General features: G+C 41.7%; 1 long non-coding RNA gene across 1 annotated transcript in view; it reads right to left on the bottom strand.

Moving 5' to 3' along the window:
• Positions 1-693: 693 nt before the first annotated feature.
• The window catches only part of LOC125753924 (uncharacterized), a 124,691-nt gene continuing 104,373 nt past the window's right edge, over positions 694-21,011 (bottom strand). Inside the window, exon 5 of the long non-coding RNA XR_007406834.1 lies at positions 694-3,079. This is a non-coding gene — a long non-coding RNA (uncharacterized LOC125753924). The remainder of the gene's footprint in view (positions 3,080-21,011) is intronic.

The raw sequence follows: 21,011 nt of genomic DNA, 5'->3' as shown, positions 1-21,011 counted from the left end.
TGTGCCATAGTCCACATGGCATGAAGAAAGAAACACAAGGATGTTTGGTTTGGAGAACATAACATTGAAACTGGCTCAAATGGGCAAAAATTTGCCACAATGAAATAATAAAGGGGATTCTAAATATACCTAACCAGCATAAAAAGTGGTATGGTAAAATGAAAGTGCCTGTTTTTCAGTCTCCAAGGGAAGACTGCTGTAGCAGAAGATAGGGACATAAAGATGAATTCAGAGATGGGGCTCAGGGTGGATAAATCCTTGAATATGGACTTTTCCCTGTAAGTCTGGGGGGTTTTAAATTAAGAGTCTGCCATTACAATGGGAACAGCATCCTGTCATAGTCTGAATAGCCAGGATTCAACTACAGTTATTATTCAACTGAATTATTGACCCTTTTTCCATTCAATCAGCAGTTACAAGGGAATAGAAAGCTCCTAATTTTGAAAATAGAACATTAAAATCAACCTGTTCATGAGTAATATGATAGTTCCAATTTTAAAAATATCTAGTTATCATAAAATGTTTAAAACGATACTTGTTTTAAAGGAGAAAAAATCTGTTATGTTATGTTATTATGTTCTACATAATAAAATGTTCTTTATATTCTAATAACCAAAGCATTTGGTGTGTATTTTCTTATTGTAAGCTACAAATAAGTTGAACAAAGGTAATTACTTTCTTGTCAGCCCTTCCTTCCTCACAGAGGACTCCCCATCATATCTGTCATTTCTGCCCTCAACAGTGTTGCTGGCAATCATATCACAAACACCAATGAGAAATAGAAAAATGAAGGCCAGCAATTTAAATAAAGTACTTCAACTTTTTCTGCAGAACTTTGATTTATTTGGGGATGCTAGTTATAAATTCCACACATATTCAAACAATGGGTCGGCCCCATTCAATTTGTGTCTTTTAATGAATTGACATTGTATTTGATTTGCGATTTAATACCATACATTATGGAAGCTCAGGCTTTAAGTGCACACTCTTACAGCACACTCTGAAGTACTTTTAAAGTGAGGTTTAAAATAACTATTTGTATATTATTCAAAAGCTTACTTCTCTTTAATCTTTAAGTCTTTAAGGTGAAAAGCCACTAGTTCTTTCCTACCATTTATTTAATCGAGATTCAAAATATTCGCTTTTGGAGGGTAGAGTTCAATAGAATTCATTTATAGGTACACACTTTATTCTCAATTTCCTTCATAATTCTGACTATAAAAATCTACCAAATAATTGTTAAATGTTTCCTTAAATGACCATCAAAGGAAGCATGGGTCTTTGATATTCCCTTTTAAAAAGATACTCTCATAAACCTCCAAGGGAATAATGAGGAATTTTCTTTTACTTTTAAAAGGAGCCTCAATGCTTCCCAAGTTGACCAACACTGCTTTCCAAAGGTGATATCTAGCTAGTTTAACAAACGAAACATCCTTGTTATTTTGGAGGCAATAGGGTAGGAAATGCATGTTTTGTACAAATATTCCAAATTTTCTTGGCATTTACATGTACATTTGAATAATGAAATTTCTGCAAAGTGGAGTCTGGAAGAGGATATCCAAATGCCAACACAAACAACTACGATCAGAGTGTACAGTTTCAAGAAGCACTGACTACTGAAGAAGTTACTCTGCTCCAGAACATTTGGCTGGAGAACTTACACAAGAAAAATCTGTAACAAATCAAAAACCGTAACGACAGTCTCTAAGATGAAGTCCAAGTTCTCTACTTCCCCCCAAATTTTGCTGTATCAAACACAACACATAAGTTAGCCATCACCTGAGGCTACTTGTCTTGTTCACACAAGCCTTCGACATCAGTGGGTATTAGCGAGTAAAGGTAAGCACACACATCCACACACACAAGAACAGCAGGTTTAGAAACCAGGTGTAACGTAGAGCAAGTATCTACAGCTATTTGATTATACAAATCAAATTAATGAAGTTATTTGCTTAATCGGGATTTTTTTTTTCCATAAAATGTTACAGAACTTGCCATGCTAAGGGGCTTCTTTCCTCAAAGGTCTTAGTTCTGTCCAATCCTTCATTCTATGTGTTTTCCATTCCCTCTAGTATAGAATAAGATTACATAATCATCACCAACTTTTAAAGGGCCTTTCATATTTGTGTGTGATTCTGTTTATGTGTATATTCTTTTCTCTTCCAAAATGCTAAGAGATTCCGTTTGGTCTCCTGAAAACCTAAATCAATTCTTGGATTAAGTCAAATCAAATTGCCAGTTCCAAATGTTGCCTAGAGCTCTAGAACACAATTGTGCTTGTGGAGAGTGTCCTGGGGTTACTGGTCAGCCCTGCTGTGGGTGTTGGCTTGGTTCCTTGCATAGCATCTTAGGAAAGGTCTGTACTTGTTGGGAGGAGAAAAAATCCTTTTTGGAAAGACCCATTCTTTAAAAAGTGAAGTTTTATTTATATTCTGAGAAAGGGTGATTGGTTTAACTGTTGTGAACCAAATGTACAAAAGGTACAAAGCATAAAACCAAAACATTTGTCCATCCAAATCTTTGAGCATCTGTGCTCTGTGATGAGAATAAACAGACAAAATGGATATGTTTTCTCCCCTCTAAATGCTAAAATCTACTGGAAGAGACAGCTACATAAATAGGTAATTAGTACTATATAATACATGCTACAAGAGAGTATGTGAATATAGTGATGTGCAACCCAAAAGAGGGGAGGATTTTTGTTTTTGTTTGTGTGATTTTCCCCTTTTGCTGGCATCTCTTTCAAGAAGCCTCCTGAGACAGAAGCAAAACAAAGACATACTGAATATGCATCTGGAGGCATCACACAGGGACGCAGGTTTCGTTGTATCAGGAATGAATAAGGTGCTGATTATATAAGTGTCATTACCTGCCTGTGTTGAGCTGTGACTATTTCTAGCACATTGCTAAGAACTGAGGCTTCTCAGCAGCAGTGCCAAGGAAACTGTTGGAGGTTGCCAGTCATTTTAGAGAAATGCCACAGAACACTGCATGCCAGATGGCTACTGATGAAAGTGATGAAGGTTCACGCTTGGAAATGAAGTCCAATTCCATATTTGGTCCTTCTTTCCTTCTTTCTCTGTTGAATGCATAAGAGAGTACAAACTCAGCCTTATTCTACTCCCGTCACACAAAATCCCCATTGTCCTTTCTTCCATTAATAAGGTCCTGGAGAGATGGAGTCAAGTTAAATCTGCTTTATCCCAAAGCCTCAGAGGTCCCACAGTCTGGTCTCTCACTGAGTTAGGCCTTTTCTCTTTTACCTCCTCTTATTCATGACTGCCAGAAACGACTGTCAATGGAATCCACTCAGGGTCGGCCTGCCAGCGACTCAAGTTTCTGTGAGGTAAGTTTTTCCCATCCCAACATCTCATGGGAGGTGAGGAAAAGAAAAAGAAAAAGAAAAAAAAAAAATGCCCTGCTGGAAATGTTTTATAATGGTTATGCTTTGTAGAAGACTTTCACCTACTCTCTGTGGAAGACCTTCCATACAACCACACACCCCCTGCCACCTTTTCTTTCTCTGACTAGTATAGAATATTAGGAATAATTGCTTCTTCCTCATTCCTAACATGCTAGTTGGAGGGGGAGGGGGCTCTGCTGGGACAGTGATCCTGGTCTATCTCCCCTTCTCTTCTCTATCTTCAAGGAAGTGAAGTAGTAATGAGAAAAAAAAAAAAAAAAAAAAAACCTGAGCCTGCTTCTCCTAGCACCTTGCTTCTTTCATGCTAGGAGCTAAGTCACTTCTGTTCTTCCATGGTGGCTCCTGGACAGGTGAGTCTGCTTAGTCTGGGCTAAGCAACAGCTGGATATCTTGCCTAGAATCATAGAATCATCATCCAAACTAAGGTTTTAACATAGTAAAGGTGACATTTTGGTACTCTATATGCTATTAGGTCCCTTCAAAGAACCCTGGCAGATGAGAACAGTGATGTGAACTCCAAAAAAAAAAAAATGGCCTTCACTCTTTCTGAGATTTTTACTGGACAGAAAGCACCATGTTGCTTTCTGTTCTTTGCCCTTAAGATGTAGGAGGCCTTACTAGGAGAAAGGGAAATAGGAGCAGATTTCTCAATCTACCCTGATGGCAACAAAAAAGCCCCAAGATGGAGCAGAACATCTCAGGAAGCCTTTACTTTTTGAAGCCTTTACTTTAACTTGGTTCTTGTCCTCTAGGGCAGGTAAAAAGCATTCTGACATTCAGGGATTCTGGGCTCATAACTGTCTTGGGACTCTTCTTTTCCTCCCATCTACCATATTCCCATAACTACATCTCCAAAAATCCTTCGTAAAGTTTTCCTAGAAGTGTGCTCTGGTCTCTGACAGCCAGATTGATGTTACTCTCTACTTTTTCACTGTATCTTGCCTAAAGGCATTTGAATGAATGAATGAGTAATGATAAAAGAAATGGAATGTCCCTTGCTTGCCCATCTGTAAAAGAGAGATGGGAATTTCTCTGATGTTCTTCAGGGTTACTTTTCTGCCCCACTAAAAAGTCTCAGGGCCAGCTGGAGATCAGAAGTGCCTCATTTGGTAACATAAGAAAGTGTGAGAACATGCAGCTTGATTTTCATCACACTGGACTCTGCCCTGCAGTGCCTTAGACACTGGGGTTAGCATAAGATCTTTAATACTTAGGCTTCAAGTATTTTCACTGGGACCAGACAGCTGGACCGCCCAGCCTGAGACCAGGTCTCTACCGGCACAGGATGGTGAGGGAGAGGGCAGTGTTCCAGGCAATTTGGAGGAATGGAGACTGAGCTTGGCTAGAAAAGACCTGAGAAAAGCAATTTTGATGCCTGGATAATCACCCCTGTTGCTTGCAAAAAGCATGCCAGTGGAAACCTGTCCCAGGAGTTTCCTAAGCTTAGAAAGTAAAATGATTGAAGCTCAATCCAGAATAAGGGTAGTGAGGCAATTAAGCAGGGGAAGGAGTGGGGCCTTTGCCTGGAGCAACTTCTATCCCATCAATTGAGAGAATTTACTTGCCCTCAAAGGAAGGTTATTTCAGCACCTGGCACCAGAATTCTCAATATATGAGCTCTCCAGTCCCCTTTGATCTGCACTTACTAGTTCCTGGATTATCAGGCAGTAACTAAGGGAAAGAACATGTTCTCTAACTGCACTTGGCCTGTGGGCTGTGATCAGCAATGAGGGCTATAGCTACCACGTAGTTAGCCTACTTCATGGATAGGCTTACTCATCGGGGCTCCCTTCCAGAGATTCAACTGAACAGATTTTAGTCACCCCTAAGGTCAGACTACATCTATACCTATGCTGTGGGTTACTTTTAGCTGCCCACATCTTTCATCTCCTACCTCCCAAAAGAGGATGCCACCCAAAGAGACTCGAGGTATGATTTTTTGTTTGTTTTTTTAAGAGGGGAAGAAACTTAGGTTCAGGCAGTCCTGGATTTATCTCAGTTGTGTGACTCAGAGAAGCCATTTCATTTCTCACTTTTCTCATCTTAAAAAAAAATAAAAATAAAAAAAAAGGAAAAAAAAAAGACAATCTTATAGATTTGTTATGAGGACCAAGTGAAACATTTTATGTCAAGGACCAAAACAGCATCCTGTATGACCGGCATATAGCAAGTGCAGAATAAATGACCACTCTCTTCCCCAACCTCTCCCCCAAACAGAACCTGGAGAGCTGTTCTAGACCAATGGTTCCATTCTGGTTGTGTGCACATGAGAGCCAAATGTTTAATTCCAGGAATTTTGTGAACCGGTTGATGTCTTGTTGGGAGCTTAACAACGGCCACAGTGGGAGTATTCACTTGGCAGAAATCAGCAGACACTAGAAATCAGACCTTCCAGCCAGTGGTCTGGTTTACTGGCACACCACCAGTGGTCTTCAAGGTATGGTCCTGCAACACCAGTAACCACACTGCCTGGAATCTTTTTAGACATGCAAATTAACCAGACACACCCTGGCCTTAATCCATCACAAACTCTGGAGTTGGGGCCCAGAAATGTGCTTTTACAATCCCTTCCAGTAGGGTTGTATGTAGAATGACTAGCAGGGAGGGTAGTGTGGCCGAAGCGAAGTAGCCAGAGGGAGAGTGGGAAGAGGAGATGGGATGGTGGTGGTGAGGGCTGGAGAAACCTTGAACGATTTTGACGTGTGTTCCAAGTGATAAGGAAATGACCAAAGAGTTCTGAGGAGAACACACCATGTCTTTTAAATCCCATTTTAAAGGATCGCTGTGATTGTTATGTTGAGAACAGATGGTTGGCACCAGGGTGGTAAGAAAAGACAATGGCTTGTAACAGGGTGATAGAAATACACGTTAGGAAGCAGCTGGCTTCTCGATATATTTTGAAGATACAACTAGTAGGATTTGTTCTTGAAAGTTTAAAGGTAGAGAGTAAGGGAAAGGGAGAAGTCAAGAATGACTCAAAAGTTCTTTATTCTTTAGCCTGAGCCACTGGAAAAACAGATTTTCACTGAGATACAGAAAGAACAGGCTGATAAAAGGCAGTGGGTTGGAGATTAGGAGATCAGTCCATTTTGGACATAATGAGTTTGGAAGTCTATGAGACATCAAGAGGAAATGTCAAGGAGACCATTAGAACTCAGTCTAATGAGTTTAGGGCAGGAGCCGGTCTGAAGACTTGGCTTTGGAAGTCAGCAACTTCCAGCTGGTACTTGCTGTGTCGGTTTAAGATAGTGAATGCAAATGGAAGAAGTGGGTCCTAACTCTAGAAGCTGTAAAGGCTGGATGATGTGAAGGAACTAGCAAAGGACATGGAGAAAGAACAATCAACGTATATTATTAGTTCAGTACAAATTATGGAAGGCTTCAGGGGTAAGAAACAACATACTGCAAGTAGCTCCACAACTTCAGTTAATGTTTCTCAGGACCTCCTACATCCTTTCTTAAACATCAGTGAGGCTTCACTCACAACCTTCCAAGTAAGGCAGGGTTGAGTTAACATATGAAGGGGGACCCACTGAGCCTGTCTGCTCTCCCTTTATGCTCTAAGATCCTGCAGGATTTGCTTCTCCCTAGGGAATGAAAGACTCGTTAACACAAGCTAACCACAGCCTGTAGCCAGCTCAGCAGACCAATCTGAAACTCTGCCTGTGTTTGTGAATGTTTTAGCTTTATCAAAAGGAACATGTAATTATCTTAAAAATATAATTCTCTATCTTTAAAATAAGCTAGAACACTCAAACCTTCTTAAGCCCACAATGCTTTCCCCAAGGATGGTTTAATCAATTCCCTTTTTAAGCTTTTAAAAGTCTCTGACTCATTTGAGCAAGTGGGGAAAAAAGACAAAACATCAGTATCTTGCTGGAAAGATACTGTGGTTATTGGCACTGCAACAAAAATAACACTAAAATAAAGGCTCTATGTTCTCCAAATCAAGCGTATGCCTCATCTTTTTCTTAAATCTTCCTGCATTGGGGACTTCATGAATGATTCGTGAATGTTTGCAACCTGCATGATGTGGACTCGGAATGGCCCTTCTCTCTGACTGTTCGTTCCCTCTTCGGTAAAACCAGGGCAATAATACCTACACAATAATGTGTGTGTGGGAGGCACCCAACACAATACCAGATACTCAAAACTCCCTTTCCATTACCCCGGACACAAACATGGCCCCAAGTAGTTGAAATTACCACTTCACACTTGAAAGAGCAGTGGTTGACAGCATAAGACAAGAGAATATGTACTTGGGAGTATTTTCGCCCAAGTAGAATATTCTGACTCAGTTGTGTATTCGTAGAGAACATTAGGGACACAGCGTCATCAAAACAGCTGTGAAAAAAAATACAAAATGACTTTTTAAAAAAATTACAAATGCGCAAAGCAGATATCACTGATACCTATTCCATCCATGACCTTCATCATGACTCAAGCTCTTCCTTTAGAGATGGATTAAGGATACCTACTTCCCACATTATTCTTTTCTAAATGGATAATTTGGTGCTTATTTTTGTAACCTAGTCCAAACATATAGGTTGAGAAGCATTTTAAATTTGCCCAAATCCATATGAATGCACAACACCAAGCGTGAACTCTATGTAAAAACTATGGACTTTGAGTGATAATGAGGTATCAATGCTCATCACTTGTAACAACTGGACCACCTTGGTGGGGAATGTTGATAGTGGGGGAGGCTATACATGTACGAGGCAGGATGCATATGAGAAATTGCTGTACCTTCCTCCTAATTTTGTTGTGAACCTGAAACTGAGCTAAAAAATAAAATCTACTTAAACGCTTTAAAAGCAAAACAAAATTTAAAAACATTAAAAATTTTTAAAAAGTCATCTTACAGTAAAATGTACATCTCTGTGGTCAAGAGGAGAACTCACTGATACAAGGAAAGAGTTCTTAAATATAGAGCCAAAATTAAAGAAGCAATCTTGCTCAAGGTAGAAAGCCGATGGAATTGCTGCCCCAGGCATGAGAGTCTGAATAGGAGCTGACTGAGCTTCCCATCCCAAGATTTGGTGTATGAATCACATTAAATGCAGCTTCTCCTAGCAGGTAATTCCCCCAAATGAAAGGCTTCTCCAAGGGAAATCTTCCATCTTACTTTACATGGACTCCTTCTAGAAACTTCATTAAAAATAAATAAATAAATAAATAAATAAATAAATAAATAAATAAATAAATAACCTAGCAAACAACAACAAGTGATAGAGAAATTATGGTCACTGCCTTTTGTGAGAACATTATCTGAGGCCCCATACCTGACCAGCTCTGAAGAAAATTTAGAGTTGTTTCTTGAACATTCTCTCTTTCCTGAGCTTTCCTATCTTGACTTCTGTGACAAAGGCTCTCCTGGAGTCCCTCCTGCTTTTTTGGTAGGTCCTTCTCTGTTTCCCCAGTGATTTCCTCTGCCTTGACCTACCTCTAAAATGTGAGGGCTCCTCTGCTTTTCCTATGCTATACGTGCTCACTTTCAGATTCCCTTTCTAGCACAAAGAGGCACCTGGATAGCCCATGTGTGCTGAGGTTTTAGGAGATGGTGCTGGAACCAGGGAAGGGAAAGATAGTTTTGAAAAATCTGGAGCAAAGGGGTAGCAGAGTTGAACAGGGACCTCTGTCTAAACTACCAGTCATAAAGAAAATTAAGAGTCAATTTTTCCTACTGCTCTGACTTCAGTTACCATTTATATGCTGAGGACTCCTCATGTCCAGCACAGTATTTCTCACAAGCTTTACAACCTTGTATCTCCACCTGAATATCCCACAGGGAACTCAAACTAAAAACATCAAAAATAACCTTATTCATCTTCTAATTTCAAACCTACCTCTCGCTGTTTTTTCACAATTTTGAGGGGATCACCATGTATCTAGTCATCCAAGCCAGAAACTTATTCCCCATATCCCCCACTCCCATTTGCCAAATCCTTATCAGAAATCTTACAAATGCTGCAACTGAAATATTCTGTGGATCCATCACATCTCTCCATCACTAAGTCAAAGAAGGATGAAGTTCTAGAGGTTACTCTGCTCTGGCCCCAGGCTAGCCCCAGAGATTAAATTCAGGATACATAGGCCCTGACACTGTGCTTCAAGGACAGCTCAATAGACACATCACTCTTGTGGCCGCACACGTTTTTTTCCCCTGCCAGTAATCAGTTTTTACCCCTGTAGTAAATTGCTGGGCAATTTTAATTTTCCTTGACATCTTGCATTCTTCTTACCCTTCAATTTCTCTTTTAACATGTAATCATCTCTTGAGAATTCTAGGATTCAGATCTGCTGGTTCAATGCCATCATCTTCTATTAGCTATGGTGAAGGGGTCCCCAAGGAATCAAAATGATACTGCAGCCCCATGACTGTGACAAATCGTACTTGCAGAGGTTTCCAAGACCTAAAGAGCCTTGGGCCCTTTTCCCTCTGGGAGGACACCACTGCAAAAGAAATGTGCATATAAACTAGGGCAAACACTAGAAAAGGTTATTAGGCATTTCCTAATCCTATTAAGGAAGGACCTAGGAGTCCAATTTCTATTTGAGTTCTCTGAACAAATTAGAAGATGTAGAATTTGGGGGAATCGGGTTGGGAGAAGGGAAGGACATGGCATAAGCACATCTCTAACTATTCCAATCAACAGGAAGAAAACTGGGAAAGAATTGTCAAGTCCCATGAAGCTAAGACATCATTTTAGGAATTATTCTATGGATGTTTGATGAGAATCTCCTCTCATTCTGGTAGGTCTCCTCTAGTTAGTAGGATAGATTGACAGAGCTACAAATAAAATAACCACGATTGCTGGTTCAACAGATCTACAGCACACAGGTAGCTGAAAATAAGGAAACACGCACTTACAAAGCACTGTCATCAGAATATAATGAGTGAGATGGCGGGAAGTGGGAAGGAAGTTATATGTGGACATGTGAAATGGGTAGAGAACCAGATTTAGATGAGAATGAAGAAAATCTTGCTAAAGGAAATTATATCTAAGTTGAAACTAGACAGTGAATAAGAGTTAATTGTGCTGGGGATTATGAACAAGGGGAATATGAACATATAAGAAGGGCTCTGAAAGAAGGGAACAGTATGAGCAAAGGCCCAGAGATGAGAAACAGCCTGATTCATGTAGACCTCTAAAAGAAGTTCAAACTGGTCTGTGTAAAATTCAGATACAAAGAAACAAGACAGGAGACCAGACAAACAAGGTTTGGGCTTTGAAGTCTCTTATTAGCCACATGAAGAAATTTCAACTTTGTCATGTTTTGTGTCTTAGAAATATCCCTCTTTGGTGGGTAGAATGGCTTACAGTGGGGAAGAGTTATTTATGACAAGGTTCTGCATTAATTCAGATGAGAAATTATGATGGCTTGTATTAAGGGGATAACAACAGAGATATACGTAAGTTGCTGTGTTCAAAAAATATTTAGGAGCTGAAATCTAAGAATTGATGATTACATGTGAAAGTTGAGAAGAAAGAGAAAGAAAGGATGACTCCAGGTGTCTGGCATTAGCAATTTCTGGGGTGGGAAACTAGATGTGCTATGATAGGAAACTAGAAAGAAAAGCAAGTTTAAGGAAGGGGACGAAGGAGGATAGAAAACAGAGTTCCCAACGTGCTAACTTCTACATCTGGCAGTACATTCAAGCAGAAGTACTCAGTAGGCAAGTAAGTAAAGATGTCAGGAAAGAGAGCTGGACAGGCAGTAGAGATTAAGAAAGCACATAGCAGTGCACAGGAGGAGAGGAGATGGGGGAGGTGGGACTCTGAGGAACAAAAACAGGGCCAGGAGCAATCTTTGCCAAGGGGGCTGCAGAGGTGCCTTCAGAGGAAGGCAGGAAGCTTCTGTGGTCTGGAGAACAGGACCTTTTACTAGGAGAGAGTTTACAACAAGACGCTGTACTTCGCAAAAAATGGAACCTATATGTGCTGACAAGTTAGAAGGTTCAAAATAAATCACACAAAAAGAGCAAGGTGAAGAATAGTATGTGAGGTATAATGTCCTTGTGGGTTTTTTTTCTCATACTGAAACTGAACTGAATATTTCTGTAAGGCCGAATAAGAGACTGTCAAAAACAGGTCTTAAGAAAGTGAGACTGGAGAGTCACAGACAAGAGGAGATGACTGAATCACCACTTAGTGAACCTCTAGTACTGATGGAACAGTTTGCCTTGAGTGCATCTCATATTTGCACACAAGTTTAAATCAGTGTCAAAGGGTGAGAGTGGCTGACAGTATCAATGGCACAGAGAAAGTAAAATCAAAACGAAAAGTATTCGTTAGCTTGGAGATCATTAGTGGGTTGGTGGAAATCTTTCTGGTGGAGTAATAGGGTTGCATTTGTAGATGGCTGTCTTAAAATGGGAGAAGGGGCACATGGGTGGCTCAGCCAGTTAAGCATCTGCCTTCGGCTCAGGTTATAATCTCAGGGTCCTGGGATCAAGCCCCATGTCAGAATCCCTGCTTAGCGAAGAGTCTACTTCTCCCTTTCCCTCTGCCTCTCCCTCCTGCTCATGCTCGCTTTCTCTCTTAAATAAATAAAACCTTTTTTTTTTAAGATTTTATTTATTTATTCATGAGAAACACAGAGAGGAGAGAGAGAGAGGCAGAGACACAGGCAGAGGGAGAAGCAGGCCCCATGCAGGGAGCCTGACACGGAACTCGATCCTGGGTCTCCAGGATCACGCCCCAGGCTGAAGACGGCGCTAAACCGCCAAGCCACCTGGGCTGCCCAAAAAAATAAAATCTTTTAAAAAAAGGGTGGGGGGAGAAGAGGAGAAAACCTGTGCAAATAACTCAATCTGGAAGACTGGTTATAAAGAGAAGGGAAGAGGTACAGCAGTTACAGGTGGGGGCTGGGAGTCAGGGAGGGGATTTTTTACTATGGATAGTTGAGAATACTTCGACATCTTCATGAAACTCACTTCGACCTGAAAGAGCTTCTGCAGAAGCAGGAAGGGGTGCAGTGACTGAGGACAGACATTTCAGAGGGATCAGAAGGGATGGGACTCAGAAAAAAGGTATAGAAGGTAAGCCTGGATAGGAGGAGAGACATCTCTATTGCTGCAAAGTACCTGAAAAGGAAAGAGTAAAGACAACACAGGTATATCTGTCCAGCTGCCAGCATTCATACATACCACTGTCTTAGGTTCCAGAAATTTCCCTGGATACAAGAAAAATATAATAAAATTCTATGCTGCAGGCCTGTAACAGAGGAATTTGGAGTTTGCATATTAATATCTATAGTAAAAACATATTCTCTCTTTGTGCATATCTTATGTACAATTAGTGCTTTGTAAGGGGCTGTCATTTATACCTGAATAAGTTGTATGAATTTATAATTGTTTCTCCATTCTTTATTTACACCCAAGAAGTCATGCAATATGGCATTACTGATTTATGAATAATGCTGTAAGTCTATGTCTTCTTCTGTCTTTATGTACTTGTATTGAGTGCAGGGCCTAGCAAAGAGTCATTGCTCAATTAACGTTTAATTAACAAATGAATGTAATTCTGAAACAAAAAAGTTAGTGCTTTATTCTGACCTGTACCACCATGAAAAAGTTTTAAATGTATCTATGTACATACATAAACTGCCATACAGATTTTATTCTTGAAAGCCTATGAAGAAGCAAGTGCAAGTGTGCTTTGGGAAATGAAAAAAAAGAAGAGACTGCAAAAGCTCCTGCTGCAGACTTCGCCTGTGTATATGTACTCCATGTTGCTCACTTTGGTGTTAGTCATGACTTCAAAATAATAGCACAACTGCATGCTTTTTCACACATCTAAAAAAGGTTACCCTCTTCATGCCAGCCTGCTGTGCACAATTATAAGAGAGAAACCACAGGGAGTAACCAGTTGCTAACAAGCATCCCCTAGAACATCCAAGGATTTTTACCAATATATTCACTCACCAGAGCTGCCCGGTGCAAATTCAATCAGACCTTTCATTTATGCATCCTGATGGCAGACTGCTCTGAAGTACCAGATTGCTCCAAGGGATTGCAGGGATGGAGTTTTGTACATCGAAATCACTGGCTCCATTTTCTCTCCTCCTCCTTGGCTACACTTAGAATTCATTACCATCTGAGGGCTATTTACCAGCCTGTATAAAAGGAGTTAAATGTTGGGCTAACAGATTGGAAATATGTCCACGTAACACGATTTGCTCTCCTCACTGGCATGCATAATGGCAGCCTAGAAAAAAGGGCCAAGAATGTAAAACACATCACAGCTACTTAGCTGTATCCCAGGTGGGCCAGCTCTGACAGGGTTAAGGCAGAATGGCCAGAAAGCCACCACTAATCTGAACTCTCTGATTTTACTCAACAGGAATATGACCTTTTGGAAGTACAAGATTTATTTTTTAAAGTAAATTGAAAGGCTAGCCTTCTACACAGAGCACTCCCCGTCTAAATTATAGAGATTGCCTCCTGACTGCCACACACTAAGACTGGCATGGTTTGGTTGAGGCCAAACAGTGAAATACCCTGAAATACCTTGTGTTTCTTTTTGCTCTCCTCTCACCACATACGCTAACTTTGACAAGCTAACTTCTAGCAAGGTTCTTTCTTCTGCCAGGCTTAAGAGACTTGAGAAGCAAAAAAAGAAAAAGACAAAAGGAAAAGAGTATGTGATGAGGCAGAGCTGGAGGGTGAGCAGGACAGAAGAGAGGTCTCCATGTGGGTGGCGTGACATCTTGGTTCTGAAGAGTTGAAAGTAATATTGCACAAACTCACCTACACTCCCAAGTATATTCATGGGATAGGCATTCATTGCGCCTTGTAAAAAGCAAAGAAGCATTCATTTGATATTTTTGTCTCAAATTTTAAGCCTCAAGTTTATCTGCAAAAAGTGAATAATGCATAGATCACAGGGAAGTCAAGAGGATTAAGTAAGATAACAGAGCAGCGTGTGTAGCAGTTTCTAGTACCAAGAAAGCACTCAATCCATTATGACCATAATTATGTTTCAGTACAGGAGGAATCTTGCCTTTACACTGCAAGATAAACTGCCAGATTATTTTGATCCATGAGGTACGAGGTCACTTCCCACATCAACTTCCATTTGGGAAAAAATAAAACGATCCTGGCCATTGATTTATGACAGTTACCAATGGGATCTAGTTACTATTAAACAATGCAAATGACGGCATTATCCTCAAATGCACAAAGTGGCAGCATAGCTGTAAAATACAAGAGCATGGGCATCCTCTACCACCTTCATTTGACACCAGCCTGACCATGGGCTGAAAGTCTATACGCCGTATCAGACCACCCTGCAGGCTAGCCTGCGAGTGCCTCATCTATGCCCCCTTAGCACTAACCAACCCAGTACTTCCAGCTGAATGCACCGCGGCTCTCTGCCTTTCTGTGGCTCACTCAGCTAGATGGTGGAGGGCAGGCAGAAGTGCCAGCGAGTCAATATCCCCTAGAGTGGACCTCACCTCTACAAATTACTGGTACAAGTTGGTGGATGGCTATCTCCTCGAATGGAACAACCTAAGACATTTCTACCCTGTCTCCCAGAACTCCCTAGGAGGAAAGTGTGCTGGCTGCACACAGGAGTACCTGCTCAAGAATGCCCTCCCTGGCTTCCTTCTCTCACTTCCCCACTTCCCTGCCAGTGTTTGCTGGGACACCCCCCAAACAGGATACTTGTCCTCAGAGTCAACTTCTGGAAACACCCAATCTAACCCCCCAAAAGTTCCTTCCTTCAGGCTCCACAAGGAGCTCCTGCAGCTCTTCATCCATCCTCATTCCATCATGGGCACTATATCAACTGCCATTTCCACTTGGGGACTTCTGACTTAGGGACATCATATGGAGCTTTCAAAACAACTCCTATGGGAAATGGCCCATTTGTTCTTGACAGCTCACCATGTACCATGCATCATAAAAATCAATTCTCACGTACTATCTCTACCCATTACAATAAAGTAGGTATCATTATTATTCCTACTTAAGACTTGTGGAAATCCAAGTTCAGGGAAGTCAAGTCACTTGTCAAAATCTAACAGCAAGTGAAAGGGAGAGAGGTGGGTTGGTACTCATGTTGGTTTGGCATCAATATTGGCCCATGACGTTTAATTCCTTAAGCTTCCCAAAGAACCTGCTGAGTGGTATTTCTGGGGTCAATATATTTACAGAGCATGCACTGGGCAACTGATATATCTGGAATGACTGAAATAGTGTATCACTTTTTTTATTCCTCCCCAGTAGCAACTTGCAGTCTAGTCTGCTCTACCCCAACCCTCAATCATTGTCAACACAGAGTTCAATAGCATAAGTGGTGTGGTGGGAATGGGTATTTGTCTCCCCACATCATTCTCAACTTTCTTCCTTTGATTACAGAGCCCCTTGGCTTTAACTGAACACTTGGCTACTAGCTATAGACCTGCTCTCCCAACAGGACTTGTAGCTAGATATGGCCACAAGGATGTGAGTGGAAGAGCTGAGAATGACTCCTAGGACCTATCTGCTTGCTTTATCTCCACATCATCCTTGTTCCTGCCTTCAGGAGAGAAATCAGATGTGGGGGGTCATGGAATGTTAACACTGACCAGAGCCAAGAGGACAAACTAGAAGAAGCCTGGGTCCCTAGACCACCACACACAGCCAACCTGCCCAGTCCTCCTGATCACCCACCAGCACATACTGTCATTTGAAAGAGAAAACATTTAGCTACTGTCAGTCACTGCCTTTGTTCTACTTTGAGGCAGCCAAATCCTAACTCATAAAGATAGAGAAAATAGAACAAGGAACTGAGAAGAAAATCAGTAAGAATAAGGGGGGGAAACACCAGAGGAGAACAAGGTTCAGAAGGGGGATGAGCTATAGTATTTTACTTGTTTGCTTGTTTTAAAGTTTTCAGAAATACAAAGGAGAAGGAAGAAATCAAAGCCAGAGAAGAAAGGAAAAGACATTCTCTTTTATCCTACCTCTTGAGAGGCTGTGGGTGGCAGGAAAACAGAAGGGGAAAGGAATCCCCAGCTGTTATCAGAACCCATAAAAAGTTCAAACTCAATCTTGTACTGCAGGGCAGAAGATGTCACTGACTCCAAATCAGAAGGGGTCCTTGGGATCAAGTAGGTACCCATGGAGGCCTCAGCACGTGCAAGTAGCACAAGCAACCCTGGGCCTCCCTCACCCTGGAACAGAGGAAACCTCCTTGCATTAAGGGGAGGGTCTGGGTCACTCACGACAGTTGACCATGTTTCCACTTTATTCACAAGAATGAGAACCATACAATGCAAAATGTATGCAAATTGCCAGCTATTTTCTATGAGTCCACATGCTTTAAAACATTCATTTCCAGAGTCTACTCACCAGGACACTGTCAGTTATTTACATAAAAACAAATACAGCTTCTCTGAATTAAGGAACACTTTAAAAATTGCATGCTAATTATTCTTCCATGCAATGCCTTAACACAGCCAGCACTTTTGCTAGCGAACATCACTAACTGCCTTTCAGGACCTGGCAAAGCCCCAGGCCCACATGAGTCCCACACACAGCGTTGGTGAAGCTGGCTGCCAGACCTCAGCAGCAGGCTGCCGGTGCAGTGCCTGTTGGTGTGGCGCTTTATAAGCAACACGAAGATCAACTGGGGAAGCAAAATAGCAACGGACAGTGAAGAACGATGAAGTGAGGGGGGGAAATGCAAAAGCAGACAATCTGAATTAGGATATATTGAAAGGGAAAACCCAGCAACTCCAGAAGAATATGAATGAGTGTGCAATCCAAGTTCCCTATCTTCTGAGTTGTCATGAGTCATTCCTGCCTTGAACACCTGTCCGATGACCCATTTTGCACAACTTCAAGAAACCCACTCTGGGGAATTTTCCTCCTTCAACTATTTCTGAAACTTCCTGGAGACATGTCCACAGGATCTGTCTTGACTGTCACCTGCTACCTCTACCTCTGACACCTGCTACCTGCTATCTTGTTCTCAGCAACTTGTCCCTTCTATGGGTCATTACTTGCTGGCTCACAACTAGTTGTGTGGTCTGTTTTCTTTTTTCCTGAACAAAACATCCTCAAGAATGGCTGAGACCAGAATATAATGTCTAATAATAGAGAACTTAGGAGATACCCAAAGCAAGAACAATGCAGAAAGAAATACAGAAAGAAAACCTTGAACCAGTCACTGGACATCACCTATCCAAGCGTGCACAGGTCACTCCTTAGGTGGTGTGATCTGCTTGCACCTTGATTCCTAAACAAATTGTTACAGGACAAAGGAAAGGCATTGTTTTTCACTCTACTGGACTTCAAGTAATACAAGACCGCTAGGCATCTCCACTAGAACACAGCTTCCCTTGTACTCTTAGTCACTGGTTGGCCCTTCTGGCCAGCATCCCACAGTAACGCGACTCTGACCTCAAGGAAGAGGAGAACCTCTTGACTCTTTATGGTCCGAAACTTGATTTGAGCTTTGTCTTACATAAACCAGTTTTCAAACTTAAGGCAGTTACTTAAACCTCTCACTAAACAGAAACTACAAACAGCTTAGAAGGGGCAGCTATGTCTTCAGTCCCATACTTTATTCTGATTGAAAGTTAAGAAATATAGGGATTTGATAAAGTTGGGAATAAACCATTGAAGAGAATTGATATCATGACCCATACAAAATTCAAAATTAATCCAAAACCATAGTTTAAGTATAAAGAAATCCAAACGAATTCTCATTTTTCTATGACGATTTTGGTGCTTTTTTAAAGATGCTTTCATTTTCTTTGGAATCTTTCCTTACTGGTGCCCCCAGCTCACTCAGTTTCTTAGAGAAGCCCACCACCAGGTCTAGTGTCAGAGCCCTCCTAGTTGCACACAAGGAGCTAATCCCAGAGCCCTGCTAATGTCACAGCTGCCTCCACAGCTTAAAAATGTCACAGCTTAAAAATCCACACACAGTAAAACACAATGCTCCTTCTCCAATGTCTTTCTAATGAAGTATTTCTGAGAACAATAGGTTTTTGTACTCAGCAGACAGGGTAAACTGCCCTGCGATTATTTAGAACCAAAGGTGTCCCCTCCCTTTTTTCTTCTCCACTATTTACTCTGGGGCTTAAGCCTCAAAGTCAAAGGAAACCTAATATGACTCATATATTCAATGATGTTTGTTGAGCATGTGTAGTAGGTCAAATAGTGCTCCCCACAGAATCCACATCCACTCAGAACCACGGACTATAACTTTATGTAGAAATAGGGTCATTTGCAAATGTCATTAGTTATGATAAAGTCATGCTGGAGTAGAGTGAACCCTGAATCCAATAACTGATATCCCTATAAAAAGAGAAGACACACTGATACACACATAGAGAATAAGGCCATATGGCAATAGTGGCAGAGACTAGAGTGATGCGGCCACAAGCCAAGGAGTTAGCTCTAAGTACTGCCAGCAAGCACCGGAGTTGAGAGGCATGGACAGGATGGTGCCGTGGAGCCTCCTCGAGGATCCAATGCTGCCAACACCTTGATTTCCAATTTCTGGCCTTCTGAACTGGGAAAGAATAAGTGTCTGCTGTTGGAAGCCACCCAGTTTGTGGTGATTTATTACGGCAGCCCCAGGAAACTAATACAGCTCCTGGTATTTTGTAGTCCTAGTGCCAAGCACAAAAAGGATGGCAATAAGCAAGACAAGTAAGGTTCCTGTTCTCGTGTAGCTAAAACTCTAGTGAAGAAGACAAACACTAAGCAAGTAACAAAATAAATAGGGCTACTTCAGAAGGTGATTGATTTGATGAAAAAAACAAAAAACAATCAAGTGATAGATGACCAGGGTGGAGGTGGGGCAATACCACCTTTTGCAATGGGATATTTCTGGGACCTTCACACAGTGTTGACACTACCCACAATGTCTCTCTCTAATCCAGCCAGCACTTTCCAGGGAGTGCGACCCCTTCCATTCCACTGTGTTCCTCTCATGCCAACCAGAGATCTGGCCTCTCCTCTCCATTCCTCTTCAGAAGATCAGTGCCTCGAGTTCCAAAGGCAGCACTTCTCACTCGGTTCTCTGCCTTCACCCACAGAAGTTTTTCTTCCTTCCCACGTTCCCCATGAACATGTATCAAAACTGACAAGAATTGCTTTTCTCCCCCCATCCAGCTTTTCCATAATGGATGTCAGTATATGTCCTCACCATACTAGGAGAGCAGATCCAATTTGACTTAATTACTGCCGGAGCTCTGTAAACAGCCGCTAGTTACCGCTGAGCCCTGTGGTTTATGAAGAGAACACCACAAATGACAGGAAGCTGCAGGGGGAAAAATAGTCTGAGCCGCCTTTGGCATGTTCACTTTTGAGTACAGACACTTCCATTCATCAATGGAGACATTCATGAAATCTGGGCTGTCAAAATGATATTCCAGAGAGGAGCAACAGAGACCCAAAGTGTAATTCTGCAGCCCTCTCTGAGCACAAGTCCTAGGACAAGAATGCAAGATGTTGCACCAAAACCATAACCAGCTGGACCCTGCACGCCAACCTGAGTGTGAATTCAGTACTGCCCCTCTCCGCCCCAACCCTGGTATTCGTGAATCGGTGCAGACCCAAAAACCAGTGAGGCAGAATCTGGCTTCATAAGAGAAAAATTTCCACCAACAAACGTGTGGTTGCACAAGATGAATCATGCTACCCCACAGTCTGACAGACTGAAACACACAGCATGAGCACAGAGAGGAAGGGTAGGTGAAGGTGCAGCAGGCACTCCTGTTCTCCACAGGGATATCAGAATTCTGAGCTTTGGGCCTCTCCGCATGCAGCAAAGATAGGACAGGGGCAACACTCCGAGGGTGACGTGCTCAACCGTGAAAGGGAGGATCTGATTAAAACGCAGAATCTGGTTCAGTAGGTCTAGGACAGGAACCTAGAATTCTGCATCTGGAACAAGCTCCCGGGGATCCCCACAGGCTGTCTAGGACCTAGAGAACCAGATGCTATGTGCAAAGGGACTGAGGCAAGGGGTCCACTTCCAAGGCCTTGGCAAATCCCTGGGTGTCTAGGTAAAGAGCAGTGTCATTCAACTTTTCACGGGCAATGATAGTGTTACATAATAGATATGGTTTCTCACCCACAAAAATAATTTATTACCAATTCAATAGCATATAACAATTCTATGTGTTGAATTAAGACAGGTTCAAACATCAACATAAGTAATGTTTTTAAAGATGATAAACCAGTGGCTCTCAAGTTGATCTGCATGCAACAATTATCTGGGGAACAGTTACAAAGGAATGCCCAGGCTCCTGGCCATGGCAAATGAATCCAGATCACCTAGACAAGTGTATATAGAAGGAAGGGAAGAGGTAGACAGCCCTGAAGTGAGGGAAGAGAAAAATCCAAACAACTGGAGAAAAAGATGAATTTCAATCATTCTTACTTCAATTCCCACTCCTTTTAAATCGCACTTGTTTTTCCCCTTGCAGGACTCCCCTTCCCTGTATTGTTCCAATCAAAATATGTTCCATGGATCAGCAGCACTAGTAGCACCTGGGACCTTATTAGAAACAGAATCCCAAGCCCCTCCCCAGACCTACTGAACCAGAATCTGCATTTTAACAAGATCCCCAG

Source organism: Canis lupus, chromosome 2, assembly GCF_003254725.2.
Source record: "Canis lupus dingo isolate Sandy chromosome 2, ASM325472v2, whole genome shotgun sequence".
Taxonomy (NCBI): domain Eukaryota; kingdom Metazoa; phylum Chordata; class Mammalia; order Carnivora; family Canidae; genus Canis; species Canis lupus.
Note: the sequence above shows the minus strand (reverse complement) of the source record. Positions and strands in the feature narration are given on the sequence as shown.